Here is a 21,337-nt window from a genome sequence, read left to right as displayed (position 1 = left end):
CAGAAAGACAGCAGCGTTGGTGCCAGGCGAGCCTCGTCAGGGAGATCATTTCATAGTCTGGGGGCCACCACCGAAAAGGCCCTGTCCCTCGTTGCCACACTCCAAGCCTCTCTCGGAGTAGGCACCTGGAGGAGGACCTTGGATGTTGAACGTAGTGACCGGGTATATTCACGTCGGGAGAGGCGTTCCATCAGGTTTTGTGGTCCCAAACCGTGTAAGGCTTTATAGGTCAGTATGAATGAGGTTACCCACAACCTTATTAAATTGTTGAACTAGAATAGATGAAAAAAGTTTTTGATCCTAATTGAGTAGTGTAATTGGTCGATAGGACCCTACTTTTGTATTTTCTTTTCCAGGTTTTAGTATTACTATTATCCTGGATGTTTTCTAAGAGTCTGGGGGGTCCTCACCATGCCAAATTTTAGAGAAGAGCTAAGTAAGTTTAGGAAGCAATGTTTCTTTAATTTTTTTTATAAAAAGAACTTCCAAATCCATCTGGATCAGGAGCTTATTATGTTTCAAATGTTTAATAACTTGTTCAACCCCCTCTAACTGTATATCTCCATTCAGCATTTTTTGTTGATTTTCATTAAGCGGGGTGATTCTACTTCTTCCGAAGTATTTTTCAATAAGTTCTGCCCTGGGAGAAGTTGTGTTATAAAGCTGTGTATAGAAATCTCCAAATAAAGAATTAATTTCTAGTTGATCAAACGATAGGGTACCATCATTCCTACTTATAGAGTGAATTTTAGATTGTATTTGTCTCTTTTTAAGTGCATAGGCCAGCATTTTGGAGTGTTTATTGCCAGAGGAGTAATATTTTTGTTTAAAATATAAAAGGGATTTCGCAATACCTGTGGTGTCTATACTTTCCAATTCTTTTCTTTTTACCTCCAATTCCCTAAGTACCTTTGTAGATCCAGTTTGTTTATGTTTACATTCCAAAGCTGTTATATCTTTTAGTAGATCCCGTTTAATTGGGTCTGTATGTTTCTTTATTTTTATACTTTCAGCAATACACATCCCGCGAATTGTAGCTTTCATGGCATCCCAAACTATCTTTGGTGCCATATCCGGGGTATCATTTAACTTAAAATATTCTTCAATGGCCTTCTTAATAGTTAAAGTGGAAAATTGTTTGGTTAGGATGTTACTATCTAAATGCCATATTGGGTGATGTGGACTTTGAGGGTTTAATGACAAGCCTGTTTCAACTGCAGCATGATCAGAGACTACTCTGGGAAGAATATTCGATAAAATGAGGTTGGAGATCCACAACGGGAAAACCAAAATATAATCTAGCCTGGAAAATGAACGAAACCTGGGAAAGAAATATGAGAAGTCTCTTAGCCCTGGGTTCAATTGTCTACAAGAATCAATCAAATGAAAGCATTTCAGCAGAGGAGCAAGAGTCTTCCCTCCTCTGTATTTATCTAATTGAGAACTAGGTTTCCTATCCAGGTCTAGATTGCATACCATATTCAAATCTCCTGCTACTATTTGCTCCCCAATTGTGAATTGAGATAGCTTTTTAAACACTTTACCCAAAAACGAATATTGATGTACATTAGGTGCATATATTGAGGCTAATGTAATAGGTTGGCCATCAAGTTTTCCCACTAGAAATAAATATCTTCCGTCTGGGTCCCTTTTTATCTTGTCCACCTGCAAGTTCAAATGCTTTGCTATAATAATTGCTACTTCTTTAGCATGATTAGTCCCAATCACTACGTACTGAGACCTGAAATATGGATGAGGTAAGAATTTTTCCCCCTGTCTCACCTGCTTTAAAGGTTTCTTGTAAAAAGACAATGGAGGGCTTACAAACCCGAAGATGATCCGAAACTCTCCGTCGTTTGATCACATCTCCCAACCCTCGAACGTTGATATTAATTAACTGTAAATCAGTCATGGTTGTTATTGGTTGGGTTTTTAAACCTAAAATTTTAAACCTAACATTACAGTATGGAACATTGTTAACACATTTCTTGAAACGATAAGTATGTAAATGAAGTAGTCAGCACAAAATAATAAGTTGTATTCCAAATTATTCCCCCTAACAAAAGAAAAATCAACCACCACAAAGAATCCCCCCATCTTTCTCACCGCTCCCCCACCCCACCCCCAAGCCCAACTTAGTAGCTGTAGAAAAGAAAAATGTACAGCTTGCGGTACTAGATCTATCTGTTCCTGCTCCTCTGTGGCTCGAAAATTCTGGGAGCCAGTTGAACAGTTGTAATATATCAAGTAAAGACCTAATAAACCACATAATCAAAATTGCTTAAATCCGCCCTCTCACTAAAAAATTATTAATATTATATGAGGTTATTCATCAGCAAGCACTCATAAAAAAATCACAGAAAATAAAAAAAATAAGAAAATGAGTAAATCATCGCAGAGATAACATATCTGATTCAAATTATGATTCCATAGAAAAGGAGGTTCCAGTAGTGAAGAAATGCACAGGGACCCCTCCCACGCTCAGAAGCTCAGCTGGTCCGTCGTCATCTTTTTTTCCCTTGCGGTTGTCAATTGCAAGGCTCTCTCCAAAGTCGATGGTACATCAGATTTCAGGATTCCATGCTGTTTCTTGCGCGGTCTGCCAAGGGCTTGGGCTGCACTCCCTCCTTCTTCTGTGGGGCCAACTTCTTTTCCAACATCATCTTCAGATGTTTCAGGCGTTTCTTCAATGTTGGTAGCCCCCACTAGCAACTTAATTCCCAAGGTAGATAACAGACATGTATCTTCATCCACATTTCGAGCTGAAAGGGTCCCAGTATCTCTTGTAACTATCAGTTTAAAGGGAAAGCCCCACCTGTATTTGACAACAGCCTCTTGAAGTCGCAATGTATATGGACGGAGGATTCTTTGCTTATTCAGAGTTATTGGAGAGAGATCTTGCATCACCATTATCTTTTGATCTTCATATGTTATGTTTTCCAGGGAACGTAGTTGTTGCCATATTTGCTCTTTTTTTATATAGCATGCAAAACGTATTATAATGTCTCTAGGGGGAGCCTTGTAAATAAAGACATCGGCAGAATGTCATAGCCGGCTGAGAGCAGGAATGGGAGCTATATGTGTTTGGGCTGCCTGCCTACTAATTGTTGAAGCTGGCTGTTTTCCTGTCTACAAGAATGTAGAATATATGAAGTTATTGGGCCATGTCCAGAATGGGAGGAATTAAGGAAATAATCTATGATTCCCTGGGACTCTCTCAATTCAGAACCTCACCACAACCAGTGCTGGGGGCCAGGCCATTATGGGGTTATGTTTGCTGCTGATCTTATCTTGATAAGTTGTCGAGGTTCTAGTAGTTGAAGGGACATATGCCTTATGCTTGGAGTGCATATTTCTTACTTTATTAGCCTATTTAAGCTAAATAAACTTCTTTCCTTCATCCATTGGTGTGTTCATTGCCTCTGTATATCCAAAAAGAACCATTGCCTATAGACAAAACAATTGACAAAACATGCACTGATTGTGATCAATGATATTCTGCACTGGTTGCTAGTAAGGGAAGAACAGGCCATATACTTACATTCCCCACAATGAATCATTTTCTTCCCTCTCCTTTTTGCTATGTCTCAAAACAGTGGCAGCAAGCGGGCACATCCAATACTGTATTACTTTCTTCTCTCATTCATGACGATGTCACACACAGGCTCTGCAATTCTGAAAAAAGAAGCATTTCCCAGTTCTGAGGACAGAGGTACCCCAACCAATCCATCATGCTTTGTGTGCTAATGATAGATTCATGCATAAAAGACACCATAAGCAGTGTGAGGCAGCAGGCATGAAAAGGAGTGAATCAACTGTCAACGGTTGCGATCTGAAGGACTGCAAGGCTGTGATTAGAATTTTCAATCAGAGTTTCCACAATTCATCATGTTACTCAGGAAGGAATGGAGGGCTCCCCTCCCCCTGTGCACACGCACAGGCACAGGCACAGGCACAGGCACAGGCACACACACACACACACACACACACACACACGTTTTTTAACAGACATCACATATTCCTTCGTAATTCTCCCCCCACCCCCAATATTAGCATAGTAAGTTTCTAGGACACAGGAAAAATAGAGCTTGCTGGTTTACATTTAAACCATGAATCTGCAGTAGAGCAAAAGATGTTACAGGGAGTGTAATGGTTAGTTTTTGTTTGCAGGCACACAGCAATAAACTGCAATAAGTTCTTTAAACACAGTGATGCATTATGGCAGGAGTATTCCTCTCCTCTTCCTTGGGCTTGCAGTCATTCTAGATCTAGAATGAGCAACTTGTGGCCCTCCAGGTGTTTTGGCCTAAAATTCCCATCATTCCTAGTTAAGATAGCCAATGGTGATTGATGATGGGATTTGTAGGACAAAACATTTGCAGGGAGTTGTAGGACAAAACATCTACAAGTTGCCCACCTCTGTCTTAGACAGTTACATGCCATATATTTGCAAACCTCTGACCCTGGGAGGGCAGCATGAGATATAAAGAACCTAATTCTTGTCATTTGTTTACATCCTGCTCAATGCCACATTTTTCAGCCACTAAACCAAGGACGAGTACCATTTTCAGCCTGAGAGCTAAATAGGCCCCAGGCTGTGATTTCAGGCACTGCAGGCTAGCAGTGGGGCACTGCCAAAAGTGGGAGAGGCTACTGTTCAATGTAGGTGGACCTTCTGCCCTTATATTTTCACACACATATATAGTCACATTCACACAGACAGAGCCCATCCAATACATTCACACACCCTCTCTCTTTCTCTCTCTCTCTCTTCCCAGCTCCATGTCCTCAGCTGCTCCAGGGAGATCAGCTTAGGGGGAACATTTTCCCTCCCAGTACTGTAAGGCAAGCCTATTTAAGCTGCTGTAAATCAGAGATAAACCCTTTCCTCTCTCTCAGCGCTGGGGCAGGGGACAGAGTGGGGCCTGGGAGAGGAGACTGGGTCTGGAGAAGAAGCTTGGCCAACCAGATGGAGGACCCCCTGCCCTGGGCCATATTCAGCCCATGGACCATGTCTACTTTAAATAAAATGACAGTTTGAAGCAGCCTTCCCCAACCTGGTACCATTCAGATGTGCTGGACTCTATTTCCTATGATCCAAAGCCAGTGGTTATTCTGGCTGTGGATGATGGGAGCTGTGATCCAACACATCTGGCAAATGGCAGCTTGGGGATAGGTATTTTTAGGCATCTGATCACAGGAGGTATAAAAAATGTTCTGGCCTTCAGGTTCTGTTTTAGTGCTGTGCTGAAACCCAACCTGCCCTTTCGCAACCTCTCCTTTTCCCTGCGAAAGAGGCAGTTGCTTCTCTGCCCCTTTCATTGGGATGTTGAGAATTTCAGTGAAATTTCTTTGGGAGCAGGGCCTCAGTGCTTACCTTGCTGTAAAGAGATGGCTGAGAGGTTTTTATGTGCTCTCCGGCTGCTTGAGCTACTTGGAAAGCGCCCCAGAGACTAAGCCAGGATTCCCTCCCTTGGGGCTTTCCAGTGTGTCTGCCTGCTCAGTGCCTGAAAGCTGAGAGAGAAGTTGCTGTTGCTGCTGTTGCTGCTGCTGCTGTTAAAAGGACTTTTAATAACAACAAAGCAAAACCAAAATGCCTCTCTCTGCTTTCAGGCATGGAGCAAGCAGCAGCGCTGGAAAACCCCAAGGGAGGGAGTCCTGCCGATAGATAGGTGTGGGTGGGTGGGTAAAATAAAGAGCACATGTGAATTCCTTAGTCACTTCCTTCTTTTGCACCCAGAGAAATTTCTCTAAAGTTGTCACCCCTTCTCACAATTTTCAGCTGCAGTCTCTTTTTGCCCCTCACCCCAACAAATGGTAGAAAATAAATAGGTTGAAAAATCCAGTACTGCTATAAATGCAAAGAAAGAATGTGCATTATGCATTCACTGTAACCATGGCTGTGAGTATAACTTAAAACATGCCTACTGAAATCAATGGAAACCCAAAATGTGTGCCCCTTCACTTCTTTCCTCACCATTTCCACAGCCACAATGGACTATTCAACCGATTCTGTGGCTAATTACAGCACACCAGCAGTGATCTATAAGCATCAGCCTAACTTCAGGGCATGGGGGTATATAATTGGATCTTCATGTCAAGAACACACAAGTCAGAACTCTTGTAACGGGGTACTCTACACAAACAACTAAAAGCCTGGGGTAATTATAAAAAAACTTGTCTTCTCAAATTCTTATATGTTCTTTAGGACTATGGATATATAAACAACCAATGGAAACATCATTCCACTTGTATTGAGGATGCAAATATAAGGCATCCCCACTCAGGTAAGCCTGGGAGTAATAATGTCCCTTAAAACTTTGTGTAATCATGATATTTCATCCTGAATAGATTAGTATGCATGAGTAAATTGCTTTTCCTCTTTTAACCATGTACATTGATGGTGCTATATAAATAAATAAATAATAATAATAATAATAATAATAATAATAATAATAATAATAATAACAACAACAATTCTAGGACAAGGTGCAACCTGTACATCTCTCTCGCAATAAAATATGGGACCCTCAGGTGTCGGAGCAGCAAATGCATCTCACTGTGGAAGAGATTCACAAGTCCCCGTTTCACTTCAAGAGGTAAGAGTAAAATGAAGATCTGTCAAGCAATTAAAGTTTTTCTCTTTAATTAACTGTATCTTGTTAATGGTTAATCAATTAATTAACCAATTAAAAGTAACTATTTCAGTAATTTGAGTGGTAGTTTGAAGGTACTAATACTTCATTTTGATTAAAATGCACAAACAATTTATTCCTTAGAAAAGTGCATGCAATCACAATGGAAAATGTGCCAATAGCATGGAACCCTTTTCACAAGGAATAGATCTGATTAAATCCATATTTTAACTGTACCAATGGATTAATAATACTGATTAAATCACTTAAAGTTTTAAACCCTCAAAAGTCATTATGGATTACACAAAACCAAATTTAGGGATATCTTATCATAATTATAATTTGCCACTAACCAGTTTAATATAGAGACAGTGGTATAAGAGAGTACCATCATTAGAGATAGTTGGCTCTGCAGTGCTGCTATTCTCTCAGGTGCCTGCCTCTGCACCTGCCAGCATTCACATACTAATAGGTATTACAGGAAACAAGGTGTGCAGTGAAATTTTACAAGATTTGCATTATAAAATAAATTCAAATGTCTCACCAAGTTCGCCTTAAGAAGCAAGACTCATCCTATCTCATTTCATAAATACCAGCTCTTTCTAGTAAAGAGTAACTCAGAAGCAAAAAGAAGGCATTATTCTATGGACATAGCTAGATGAGGGGCTTGGAGGGGCATGATCTCACCATTTTATGATTGTGACATCGTCCCCCTCGCCTACACATGGTACGTGATGTCCCAGGAGGAAGAGGATGACACGCCCGCCATTTTGGATTTTTTTTTTAAAAAAAGGAACATGAGTGCCCAGTTCCTGGCGCCTCATGTTTATTCGCAAGGAGCTGGAACAAAACCACAAAAGCCACACATCCCGAGACCATGGGTAAAATCAGAATGAAAGGGAAGGGCGATATCCCAGGCTAAGGGAGGGATCGTCCGTCCCTTCTCCCGGGATGCCCTGTGCATCATGTGGGTGCACAGGGACGATCCCCGGGGTATCGCCCCATCTAGCCATGCCCTACAACATTCAACACCAACCCACTGATATAACAAGGAAGATCTAGCAGGCTTCCATGTGAGCAACTGGTATAAATGCTGCCATCATTTATTTGCTCCCCAGCACTTTGACTCCCCAAAGGTTGAGGTTTGCTTGGGAATGGTAAATTAAGCTGGGTCTTCAATGCACAGACTAAATCAAAGTGAAATTGAAGTTTTCCACCAACTTTTCTTATTGACCCACGCAAGAGAGTTACTCCATCTACTATTCAGGTAACATGCGACCTGCTGAGTTCATAAATGCACAACCTAGTTCCTGTCCTAATCCAATCAAAACTCACATTAATACTTATTGAATTGATTTTACTTATTTTATTTTACTTATTTCATTTTATGTTTATTTATTCACCATTCTTATACCCCACTCTTTCTCAAAGGTAGATCACAGAGTGACTCATAAATATTAATTATACAAATCCCAATAAAACAACAATAAAATCCTGTTATGATAAAACTATTAGGGGGGTTCCACAACTGGGGGGGGTGCCACGGAGAATATCCTATCTCACATATTATTTATTTATTTATATTTATTTATTACACTTATATACCACTCCCATAGCCAGAGCTCTCTGGGTGGTTTACAGAAATTCTAAAATTGAGATAAAAACAATTTAAATTTTTAAAACACAGAACATAAACTAATAAAGCATTAAAAACCATTAAAGAAACTAAACATGTGGGTGATTAAGAAGTGCTGCCATATGCCCGGGCAAAGAGGAAAGTCTTAACCTGGCGCCAGAAAGATAGCAGTGTTGGCGCAGGCGAGCCTCGTCAGGGAGATTGTTCCACAGTCTGGGGGCCACCACCGAAAAGGCCCTGTCCCTCGTTGCCACACTCTGAGCCTCTTGGAGTAGGCACCCGGAGGAGGACCTTAGATGTTGAACGTAGTGACCGGGTATATTCACGTCGGGAGAGGCGTTCCATCAGGTTTTGTGGTCTCAAGCCATGTAAGGCTTTATAGGTCAAAACCAGCATCTTGAATTGGGCTCGGAAACATATAGGCAGCCAGTGCAAGCAGACTAGGGCAGGTGTTATATGGTCGAACCTTCTGGTTCCCGAAATCAATCTGGCCGCTGCATTTTGCATGAGGTGCAGCTTCCAAACCGTCTTCAAAGGCAGCCCTATATAGAGTGTATTACAGTAATCTAACTTGGAGGTTACCAGAGCATGGACAACTGAAGCCAGGTTATCCCTGTCCAGATAGGGATAACTGTTAAGTATATGAAAGAAATACTTGCTTAGTCATTAAAATTGTGTGTGTATGGCTATCTCAGGGTTAAACAGAGAAAGTCTATCTGTGGGCAATTACCTTGAGATAGAGGCTGTTCTGGGAACCTTGCCAAGATTCTAAGTTAGCCTCATCACAGCTGTATGTAATGTAGATAAGAATTGTGTAAGATGTGTATATAGTTTCTCACTTTGTAAAATGGAACTGATCACTGTTCACTGATCACTGCTTACTGATCACTGCTCTATGATCACTGCTCTCTGTGTATGCCTCAGTGTGCTGATCTGAACTGATCTGAATTGAACTGCACAGAAGCATGAAGGAAATAAACCAGCTCTGCTGTGTAAGACCTGCGTGATGTGTGTTTGTTTCTGAGCACAAACAGAGTTCCAGAAGGAGAAAAGTTCTGGCAATAACCCAACAAAGGTTATGGGCCCAGTCCAGTCCAGGAAGCCTACGCCAGCCTAACCCAGGCAGAAGAACCAGAACTTGGTGGGAACGGTGCAGTATCAGAACTAGAACCAGGAGTCTGCTAAAAAAAGAAGACTGTTGATGGAGGAAGACATCAAGCTAAAGCCAGTGCTGCAAAGTGAGGAAAAATCTCAGTCGGCTGACTCTGAGGAGGACTCTGAGCAGGAGGACGGTGAGATACCAATTCCTAAAGCAGAGGAAATGGCAGGAGCTAATATGTCTGGTTTGCATCAATTGTTAGAAAAGCTGAATGACTCTAACTATGCATTATGGTCTTACAAAATGCAAATGTATCTGATTCAGGCTGAACTGTGGTATGTAGTCACAGAGGATCCACCAGATAGAGCAGATCCACAGAATGCTAAATGGTTTAAGGATGATGCAAAAGCAATGGCAGTTATTGCATTAGCTGTGGAAGACTCTCAAATTTCCTTCATTCAGTTTTTGAATACATCAAAAGAGTGCTGGAATGCGCTACAAGCTGTATATCAAAGAGAAACAGCGGGCAGTAAAGTAATTCTAACCCGGAAACTGTATGGAATGAAGCTGAAACCAGGGGAGTCTATGTCAAACCATTTGAAAAGCATGAGAGAAATCTTCAATCAACTCAGGGCACGAGGGATGGAGTTTACAACTATACACCAAGTCTATGTGATTTTGTCAAGTCTTGATTCATCGTACGACGCGGTTGTCACCATGATGGAAAGTCAAGAGGAGAAAAATTTAACTCTCGAGTATGTAGCTGGAAAACTACTGGAAACCTATGAAAGAAGACAAGCTTCAAAACAACAGAGCTTTAAACTTCCTGTGGCTGAATTTCAACAAAGCCATAAATCTTCTGATGTGGTGGCTGCATTAAAGGCAAGGAAATGCTTTAACTGTGGTTCCACAGGACACTTAAGGCGGGATTGCAACAACAAGAAGAAAAAGCAGTCAACAGCAAAGTGGAGAGAAGAAAACAACATGAATGAAGCTGAATCAACAAAGAAGTGTCTTCTAGCAAGAGTCAAAGAGACAATGAATCCTTGGTTTTTGGACTCTGGGGCTTCAATAAGTATGGCAAAAGACAAACTTTCATTTGTAACCTTGGAAACTTCTACTTCAGAGCAAAAGTGTGTTACCCTTGCAAATGGAACAAAAATCCAGATTTGTGGTGAGGGTAATGTATATTTTGATTGTCTGGGAGTTGAACTACAAAGTGTTTTATATGTACCAGAATTAGAAACAAACCTTCTAAGTGTGTTTCAGTTAACAGAAATGGGGTATGAGGTTTGTTTTACTGAAGAAAATTGTACTATAAAACAGGGAAACAAGGTGTGTGTGCAGGGAATAATGAAAGAATCTTTGTATGTGATTAATACTTGTACAGAAAATGAAGTTGTGGCCAGCAAAGTCACAACAAAAACAATAGCCAAAAGCAAACCACACCAAGAGTGTATCCATTTAACTCATAAAAGGTTTGGTCATGCTAACTATAAAACAATTTCTAAGATTCCAGAATTGTGTGAAGGGGTGAAAATCAAACCATGTTCTAACTATGTAGAATGTAATGTATGCAGTGAAACCAAGTGTCATAAGTCAAACATTCCAAAACATAGTGAGAGAACAACAAAAAGAATTTTTGAATTAATTCATGCAGATCTTGCAGGTCCTTTTGAGACAAGTCAAGGAGGAAACAGATTTTTCTTGTCTATTGTTGATGATTACAGTAGATTTGGATTTGTGTATGTGTTAAAACAGAAGAGTGAAACTTTTGGAAAGTTTAAAGCCTTTGTGAAGTGGAGTAAAAATAGATTTAAAGAACCTATAGCTAATCTAAGAACGGACCGGGGAGGTGAATTTCTTAGCAACCAATTTAAAAAATTCCTCAGTGATGAGGGTATACAACATGACCTTACTGCTCCATATTCACCATTTCAAAATGGAGTTGCAGAAAGGAAAAACAGAACCTTGCAGAACATGTTAAGAGCTCTATTGAAAGAGTCAGGATTGTCTAATCTGTTCTGGGCAGAAGCTTTGTCCACCTCAAATTATTTGTTAAACAGGCTTTACCACTCTGTACATGAAAAAACTCCATATGAAATGTTTTACAAAAGAAAACCTAGAGTGTCACATATAAGGATTTTTGGGAGTAAATGTTTTGCTCATATTCAGAAAGAAAACAGACCAGGAAAGCTAGCTCAAAGAGGTTTGGAATGTAAACTGTTGGGATATGATACACAAACAAAAGGCTATCGTTTGTGGTCTCCATATCACAAAAGTGTAATTGTGAGCAGAGATGTAGTTTTTCATGAACAAATGCAGGAAACAAAACAGTATGTAAGTTTGCCTGTAGAACAGAAAGCTGTAGAAACAGAAGAAATTCCTGAACAATCTCAGCAAGAGAGGGAGGGGGAAGAAACTGTAGAGGAGGAAACTATGCTTGTAACTATGCCAAGACGATCAGAAAGGGAACGCAAAGCTCCAATTCGTTACTCAGATGAATACCAAAGCAAACAGGTTTCTCATAGAGCTTTACTAATAGCCTATGAACCTACTTCATTTGAGGAAATTCAGGAAATGGAACCTACAGAAGCTCAGGGCTGGCATGAAGCAATGTCAGAGGAAATCAGAGCAATGGAAAAAAATGAAACGTGGGAGCTAGTACCTTTACCTGAAGGTCGTAAAGCCATTACCTGTAAATGGGTATTCAAAGTAAAACAAAATGAGAAAGGACAGGTGGAACGTTCAATGGTAAAACACAAAGAGATGTTTTAAAGCTGGGTCTCAGATTGTAACACAATTTAAACAACATGCGCAAGAGGAGGACTGTTAAGTATATGAAAGAAATACTTGCTTAGTCATTAAAATTGTGTGTGTATGGCTATCTCAGGGTTAAACAGAGAAAGTCTATCTGTGGGCAATTACCTTGAGATAGAGGCTGTTCTGGGAACCTTGCCAAGATTCTAAGTTAGCCTCATCACAGCTGTATGTAATGTAGATAAGAATTGTGTAAGATGTGTATATAGTTTCTCACTTTGTAAAATGGAACTGATCACTGTTCACTGATCACTGCTTACTGATCACTGCTCTATGATCACTGCTCTCTGTGTATGCCTCAGTGTGCTGATCTGAACTGATCTGAATTGAACTGCACAGAAGCATGAAGGAAATAAACCAGCTCTGCTGTGTAAGACCTGCGTGATGTGTGTTTGTTTCTGAGCACAAACAGAGTTCCAGAAGGAGAAAAGTTCTGGCAATAACCCAACAATAACCCACCCTCCTGACCTTATTTATTGTGGGTGGCAGTGGAGAACAAAAAGACAGGCATCTCCTGCAGACTGAAGGCCCTTAACTAGCCAGTAATTGGTCAGACAGACAATATATCATGTAAGGCAAGAATTCTTTGGCAAAATCTCAACTCTGCTTTAATGGCAACAAATAACATACCCCATAGGAATGGACTGAACTATTCTTGTAGTCAGCTGACATAAGTTTGGGATGTATTGTCTGCTAAAATCTTGTAGACATATAACAAAACATTGCTAGGAATAATTGGAACCTGCTTTCCTCTAGCAAATCTGTTGTCTAATCTCCATGTTACTGTCCAAACAAATGTAAAAATAGTCAAAATTGAATATCTATTTCTGTTCCCTAGGAAATATCACTTGCAGGAAAAGTATACTATGATACGGAAATCCTCTCCTTTCAAATAATCCTTCCGTTTAATCTTCCAGGGACCTATTTTGATTTTTCCCTTGGCACAAAACATCCCTCAGCATTTGCTAACTGTTACAGATCTTTTGAGCAAGAGGCCAGCTGTAATTCTGACAGCTAGCAAGCAAAACATGTGTGGATAACTACAATGGGGTTTGCTTATTAACATATTTTAACCCCGATTGACAGTTGAATTGGAGAGGTTGTCATTTGACTGCTCTACCATGGGCACAGATATTAACTCAGTGAACCATCTCAACCTTCCAACGGGGACAGGGGGAACACAGTTGTTGGCAACAGACACTTATTGTTATGGGATGGGTGTTTTCAGGTTAAGTCTTAGATACCAAAGAGAAATAAAAATCTAATGTATAATACACAATAAATGTGTGTGGATATATAATATTATACATTAGTTTTCTAGATCTAGAGAGAGAAATCTTAACAAGTATAATTGCTGATAAAAAGAAAGAAACCTATGTACAGTTCTTTTCTTGTTCTTAGGACTTTATTTGCAGGTTCTCAGACTTTTCTTCTCAAGCAAGCCAAAATATATAGAGACAGGGCCAATATGAGCTGTTGGCATTGGTGGGGATTGGCAAAAAACCCAAAGAAATTACACTTCTGGCAACCAATGTGCTCTTATATTTTCAGATACTATAATAGTCATAAACAACAAAGGCCTTAACTAGATCTAAAGTTTATCCCAGGGTCGTCCCTGCCTGCTCTCGGGATATCCTGTGTGTCATTTACATGAACAGGGATGACCCCAGGACGATCCCGGGATAAACCTTAGGTCTAGCTAAGGCCAAAGAGTCTTGTGGAACCTTAAAGCTAGCAAATTTATTCTGGCAAACATTTCCATGGACACTGTTCACGTCATCAGATGCATGAACTGGACAGTATCCACAGAAGCTCATGCCAGAATAAACTTCTTAGACTTTAAGGTGCTAAGATTCTTTGTTGCTTTGATGCAACAAACTAACAATAGCTAACATCCCTCTGGAATTTGATATAATATGCAGAAACCTTGTTGGGATGTAACAGTGGCATCCAGGAGCAAATTTGGGGTTAATTAACCCATGAATTGCAGGGACTGGAAACAGACTAATGTCCTTTCTTATTTGCCATTACATTTTGGCCTGGTTCAGACAACACACTAAACCATGCATTCCCTTAACCATTTTGTGTATAAGCATCATGGTTTAGGGTGTTTTCTGAACCAGGCCATTGTGTCCTTTGCTTCAAAATCACCCTTCTTTTCTCAATTTTATTTCAGGCAAATGATTGACAGCTTGGGTGAGAGGCAAGACACCATGCAAGGCAGCATTATATAACCTTACATAGAAACAAGGTAAAGATGTTCCACAAACTAGATGCAAAAGTATAACCACAGGTGAAAAATAGGCTACAGAGGCAGCCATGTTAAGTGATGGATTTAGCAGCACAGCAAAGGGGTCAACTCTAAGAATTTTTCAGATAGATAATTAACTTTCCTTTCATTGAGGGCCAAATAGCCGGTCATAACCCTGACCAAAAAGTAATTTCCCCCCTTTTCCCCTTATGTCATATAGATCACAACAGCCATACACAAACCTAGCAAGTGAATTATAAGACAAATGAATTATAATAGTTTCTATTGGTGATTCCTATCCCACCTTTTCCCACCTTCTAAATCTGTGCTCCAAGGCAACAGAAAGCAGCAATAACTAACACTGCATATTGTCTTCCAAGTTAGTACAAAACTTATTTGGCACCTTTTGCTGATTTTTTTTGTGGGGAGAAATCCAATCATCAACGAGGGAGTTATTGTCTTGCCTACTCCAATTTCCTATATGGCTGTAAGGCAGTCAATACTGTGGCTCCAAATGACTGCCAGTAATGTGTAAAAACAGGATGTTTTAGACTGTTGTTATTATCCATTATTATTGTGATGTACAGCTATGACCTTTCTGGATAATATCTTGACTGTTCCCTGCAGCTTACCTTCAAGAAAACAGCCAAACTCATTTACCCTCAGGTCCCTCCTTAAACAAATAAATCAGTGTGTTCACTGATTGAAATATTTCACTACCCATCAAGTTTGCTTTCTCCTTCTGTTCTCTTGGACCAGCCTCCCTGACCTCAGTGTCACAGAGCAGTGATTAAATTTTAATGACATATAACACTTAGAGTAGTAAGCCTAAGTGAGCAGTTATGCACAAATAATGCTGTTCTGTACAGAGCTCAGCTAAATGGCTGGTTTTACTTTCTCTATATTTTTAGGACAGAATCAAAGTATTTGTATTCCACCTGTCCCCACTACTTTCATGTAGCTTTTTACAAAAGCTATTTGAATCACATAAATTCTTAATGTCAGGAGACACTGGACAGAAATTTGCAGCCTACAAATCATAACAATACATGTTTATGTTCATTGTGAATTAAATATGTAGGTTTATTTTTAAAAAAGAGTATTCTTTCCTTTCCTTTCTTCAATCGATTGCTTTGAATAAGAGGTGTTAAATAGAACAGTACAATAGGCAGTCATACAACAACAAAGCTTGGATATTTCAAAAACATTAAAGATTAGATCCACATAAAACCAAAGGCTTGTCAAGGAATATGTATTAATACAGTGATATAATAATTATGATGCAAAGATTAAAGGTGTGTTTCGTTGGGTTTTGTGAACATTCTGGATTTCACTTCAGACATTGGTTGGGTTTGGATGGGAAAAGCCTGGCTTACCTTGAATGGGTTATGTGCTAGTGCACATAGCCCATTCAGTCCCACTTGGCTGCCTCTGCTAGCAGGAATGGTTTAACTAACAAGGATTAGAAACCTTAGCATGTTATCCAAACCAGGGCTCCTGGCTTGATGGTCCCAAACAAGTCCAGTTTGGATGGGACTTGATTCCTATTTCTGTTCAGTTTAGCTGTTCCTCCTGGCAAAAGAAGCCAAATGGAAGCAAACAGTAAAGCAGAATTCCAAATTCAACTTACCCTAGACATACGGCTCATCTACACCAAGCAGGATATTCCACTATGGCAGTGGTATGAAAGTGGTATATAAAAGGCAGGAGCCACACTACTGCTTTATAGTGGTATTGAAGTGAACTGACAACTGTTGGGGCCCATGACACATACCATATACCACTTTCATACTGCTTACATAGTGTTATATCCTGCTTGGTGTAGATGTGTCATGGGCCCCAACAGTTGTCAGTGCACTTCAGTACCACTATAAAGCTGTAGTGTAGATCCTGCAGTGCACTTCAATATCGCTATAAAGCAGTAGTGTGGCTCCTGCCTTTTATATACCGTTCATACCACTTTCATAGTGGAATATCCTGCTTGGTGTAGATGAGCCCATAGGCTATGTGGGCTTTTGCAGCTAAGAAAAATAAAGTTATTGTAAAGCTCAGCTAAACCCTATCTCTCAAATTAAACCTCTGTCCACTAATCAAGTCTAGTTGAGTTGATGTATTTAATAGGAAAGTTTATCTAGTCAAAACCAAAGGTAGTGGCAATCTGGGCTGAATTTGGCTTCACAACATGACCGAGGAAACGAAATGTGCTAAATTTATTATTCCCACAGAGTTCTTAAACTACTCAAAAAAGGACTTCCTGCTGAAGAATCAGCATGAGGGCAGTCAATCAATACTCTCCCAGTAGAAAGCCATATTTTAATAGGACTTACATGCTTGTAACTATGTCCAAGGCTACAGGTAAATGAATCTAGCCAATATGGATATGGTTATGAATCCAGTCAATATGTGTTCATTCCTACATCTCTAAGCTGTCTGTGATTATCAAGGGCTATACTAAAAAATCTCAAAGCGTGGGAAAGGCAGGTATCCTTCTACATTCTATTAACTCTGAAGATTGAGAAGACCACCTGAGATAGCTCTTATATTATCATTAATAATATGCAACTCATAATAAAACCCATTTTTCAAACCATCTCTTCAAATGGACGGACACACTATAGAAGCAACGTTAAGAATGTGAAACAAACAATACAATCAAGAGAATTAAGTTTGACATTTTCATTTCCATTCATCAGTTCACAGTCATGCACACACAGAGTAGGCACATCTCAAAACTCTTCATTCACTTGATGCTTTCCATGGGGAAACAATCCAAATGTAAATTGTTATGGTACTTGACTACCTTTTTCATACTGAAGCCTCATTAAAAATATACTTGAATAATAATATTCTTCTCCAAGACTAGTTCTACTAACCTCATGGCTCATTCATATAACCTAGCCTAGCTCAGCTAAATTAGGCTGAAAACAGTGGCCTGAACACACAAAAGCACTGTGGACAAAGCTGCCACTCTGAACTAAACTCGGATTTTCACATGTCATCACTAGAACGTTCGGGAAGCTCATCTCATTACATGTAAGGTTGCTTTCATATATATTATTTATTTTATTTTAGCAATTTATACCTTGTGTGGCTTTACAAAGACTCAATAAAAATAGCATAATTTCTAAAAAGCAGAAATAAAAGAAATACAAACTAGAAAAAGTAGTGATCAGTAGAGATAGATTTAAAAGCTTGGGAACATTTTTTAAAAATCTTTGGTGCTGAAATGACATCAATGTACACATCAGCAAAGCCTCCCTGGGGAGACCATCCAAGTTGTGGTACTTTTCCCAGTAGACAAGCACCCTGCGTAAAAGGAACCACAGGAGAAAGGTGATTTGCAATACTAACTAGATATGATGAAATGTTCTACATCCTCAGATTCAGAAGAGGCAACTAAACAATGTAATTAAAATCTCTGTTGCAATGAATTTCTAAAGATAATTCTTTATAAAAGCCTTGTAAAATGTGACTCAGCTGAGAGTCTAGGCGGGAATCTACACTGGTGTTATTCTAACGCTTTGAATGGGTCACTGTGACGCATAGTGTCACGTGACCCTGGGTCTCCCAGTTGTAAATGAGTCATACTTACAGGTTCTGTTTCTTAGTTCCAGCGTGGCTGCAGATTCATGTGCCTCCTGATACCAGTAATTCTCATCTCGCAACCCAGAGCTGCTGAGTTTGCTCCGCCCACTTCCTGTTCTCCTTCCTTCGCCCTGTTTGCTATCTTATCTGCTACAGCAGATAAATCACACCAGCCTTATACTGTGCAATCACTGACAATTGTATGCAAAGGACTCAGAAGTTTTCCACCTTAGAATATGCTTTTATTGTGAAGTACTCCCATGCATCCTGCCTTAAAATTGGAATCAAATTGGGTCATCGGTTGATTTTTTATGATTTTTTTTAAAAAAATTCCCCCCTCTTTGCAAAGGAGCTGTCCAAAGTTCAAAACTCAAGACCAGCGGGGTTTAAATACGGCTGCTGCTAAAACTTTTCAATTTGGTCTCCCATCCCAACCCTGACCAGACCCGACCCAGCTTAGCTTCAGCAAAGTGGCTGGCTCCTGTGCATTCAGGAAATTCCCAGGGACTTGTGTTAAGATGTTTTAGGAGGGAGGGAGTTTGTGTGTGTTTATGACTTGCCCTGCACTGCTGGCTAGGAATGAGGCAGGCAGTGGGTGGAGCAAACCCAGCAAAGAAAGGATTTAACAATGTGCCCTGCAGTAACGTTACAGCTACAGAGAACCAATACAGAGAACCACATTAGAAACGGACACTAGCAACGTTATAAGACTAGTGTAGATCCAGCCTAGAGCAAGTACCTCTTCTGATGTGAAGTTAAATATTACTCTTGTAACAATTGCAAGGAGAGAAAGATCAGAATGTAGCAACAGGAAATTTTAAAGGATCAGATTTTTCTTCTTCTCACATATCAGTCTCCCCAACACAAGGGTTCAGTTTCCATATAATATTGGTCAATGACCGTAATAAAATATATTCATTCATTCATTCATGTTATAGCTAGTTTCCACATCTGAATGCTGTACTAGACCTTTTCAAGTTGGGCTGTAACAATTTAACACTAATCAGTTTGTCAATTTGGACAAAATGAGTAACAGCAGTTAAAAAGAAATGGAAGCAGAAGCTTCTGAACTCCTCCTCATGACCATACCCGAGAATGAGAGGGAGGGAGGGAGGAACGTATGAGCTTCAAACTCACTATGGGTTGTATCCAGTGTTAGTCCTACTTAGAGTAGATCTATTGAAATTAATGGGACTTAAGCCAATGGCTTAAGTAGGACTAACAGTAGGACTAACAATGGCTTAAGTAGGACTAACATTAAATAAAACCATACAACTCATTCTGTCATCCTGAAGAATGATTTAGTGCAGGGATAGGCAAGCTCTTTCAGCTATGGGCAAATCTGGCAATTTGCGAAACTTTCCTGGGTACCACCACAAAATGGCTTTCAAAGGACAAGTAATCTGTCCAAAAAGTCAATAGTACAAAGCAGTGGTGGAGTCTGAGCCCTAACACAGTAATTAGCTCCTGTGAACCCAGTTTTCCGCATCAACAGAAACTTATTATACAGCAATCCCAGCTGCAAGAAAGGAAATGTTTTTTATTTTTTTAAAAAAGTGGGAGAGGTAGAGCATCTTGGTGAGTATGAAGACAGGTGTCTGGAGGCACAAAGGTGCCCATGGGCACCACATTGCTTACCCATTTGTGACAGCTGAATGTAGCCAGAAGGGCTTCATAGCTAGAGAGCACATGATCTAAGGCAATACAAAGTCAGTGATTTCAGGAAGGTTCAGTAATAAAATTCATGACAATACAGTAACATTTATATTTTATTTATTTATACAAAAAAAAATTAATAACCTGCTTTTCTGGTGCTTACGCTTCATTCAGGTCAGCTAACAATTTAAAATAATAATAAAACCTATTCCCGACTGGTTCTTGCTTAGCTTATAAGTGGTATTTTAGCATACTCTTGTTTGTGACAGAGGCTGGTGTTTTATATAAAAACATTTCATATTTTAAAATCTGTTTATGTATATGTTAAAAAAAATTAAAGCTATAAAATTTTAAATTCTAGAACTTTCACATCTTTAAAAGATTATAAACTGGATGCGGTACTAGTGGTCATTTGTCTTGTTTTTGAAATCCAATAATAAAATACAATAAAATTTAAATAGTACAAACAGACATGTGTGGCAGATAAAACAGACGTGCCTGATAAAAATACCTGGCTGAACAGGAAGGTTTTTGCTAAATGGCAAAACACTGTAAGGAAGGGAGCCAACCATGTATCCTGGGGCAAAGAAATCCATAATTTAGATTGGTCACAGAGAAGATCCTTTCTCTTATCCCCTTCAAGAAGCAGTGCTCCCACCATAACCAAGACAAGTGAAGACATTGTGAAAAGCTTCTCCATCAGGTGCAGACATGGGGGGAGGTAATCCCATGGTATGGCATCACTTCTCTAGTAGCCAGTGTCCAGGGAATTGCACACAAAAAGCAAGGACACATCTGGCCTCAAAGTATACAATGCCTCCCTTTCTGTAACTTTTTATAAGTAATATTCTTTTTTCATAAGAGTGAAATTTTAGGCAAAAATGTTATCTCCTGCTGATTTTATTTTGTATTTATTTGTTACATTTATATCCCGCCTTTTCTTCCAAGAAGCCCAAGGCCGCATACATGATTCTCCTTTATCTCTCCATTTTATCCTCACAACAACCCTCTGAGGTAGGTTAGGCAAAAAACACACACCAGTGACTGGCTCAAAGCTACCCAGTAAGCTGTATGGCCAAGTGAGAACTTGAATCCAGGTCTTCCCAGTCCCAATCTGACATTCTAACTGCTACAACACACTGGCTCTCAGTGATTAAAATCTGATACAGCACTGGTATTCAGATATAATAGCAGGTCACCAGTTGGACATTCTTTCTCAAAGAGGCATATTATTAAAACATAAAATGGTGAAATTCCTTCAAAAGGAATTAAACCAGTAGCGAGCACTTTAGGAAATCCTCCTGCTAGTGTTTTAAAGGATTTATCCAGCTGAGTTAGTCGATTAGCAGACTGTTAAACTATTGTGATGTGTTCTGAATTATAAATATTCTAGTGCACACTCAGGAAATTAGATGAACATACAGTATAACCTCATTTATCCATAAAGCCTGGGTGATATCAAAAAACCTTAGCATAATCAGTTGTTTAATATTGTATAATCATGTGCACACATATATAGAGTTATATAGATGTGCACCATTGATTTAAATAGTGAATACTAGAAGTTGCATCTCCTACTTTCACTGCATTGACAACAAAATAAAATTATAATATCCTACCACACATATGGTGAATACAATTTTACACTTGTTATT

General features: G+C 39.5%; 1 long non-coding RNA gene across 1 annotated transcript in view; it reads right to left on the bottom strand.

The window, feature by feature from the left end:
* Positions 1–3,579: 3,579 nt before the first annotated feature.
* LOC134406894 (uncharacterized) overlaps positions 3,580–21,337 on the bottom strand; it is a 558,830-nt gene continuing 541,072 nt past the window's right edge. Inside the window, exon 4 of the long non-coding RNA XR_010025990.1 lies at positions 3,580–3,675. This is a non-coding gene — a long non-coding RNA (uncharacterized LOC134406894). The remainder of the gene's footprint in view (positions 3,676–21,337) is intronic.

This window comes from Elgaria multicarinata, chromosome 1 (genome assembly GCF_023053635.1).
Source record: "Elgaria multicarinata webbii isolate HBS135686 ecotype San Diego chromosome 1, rElgMul1.1.pri, whole genome shotgun sequence".
Lineage (NCBI taxonomy): Eukaryota > Metazoa > Chordata > Lepidosauria > Squamata > Anguidae > Elgaria > Elgaria multicarinata.
Note: the sequence above shows the minus strand (reverse complement) of the source record. Positions and strands in the feature narration are given on the sequence as shown.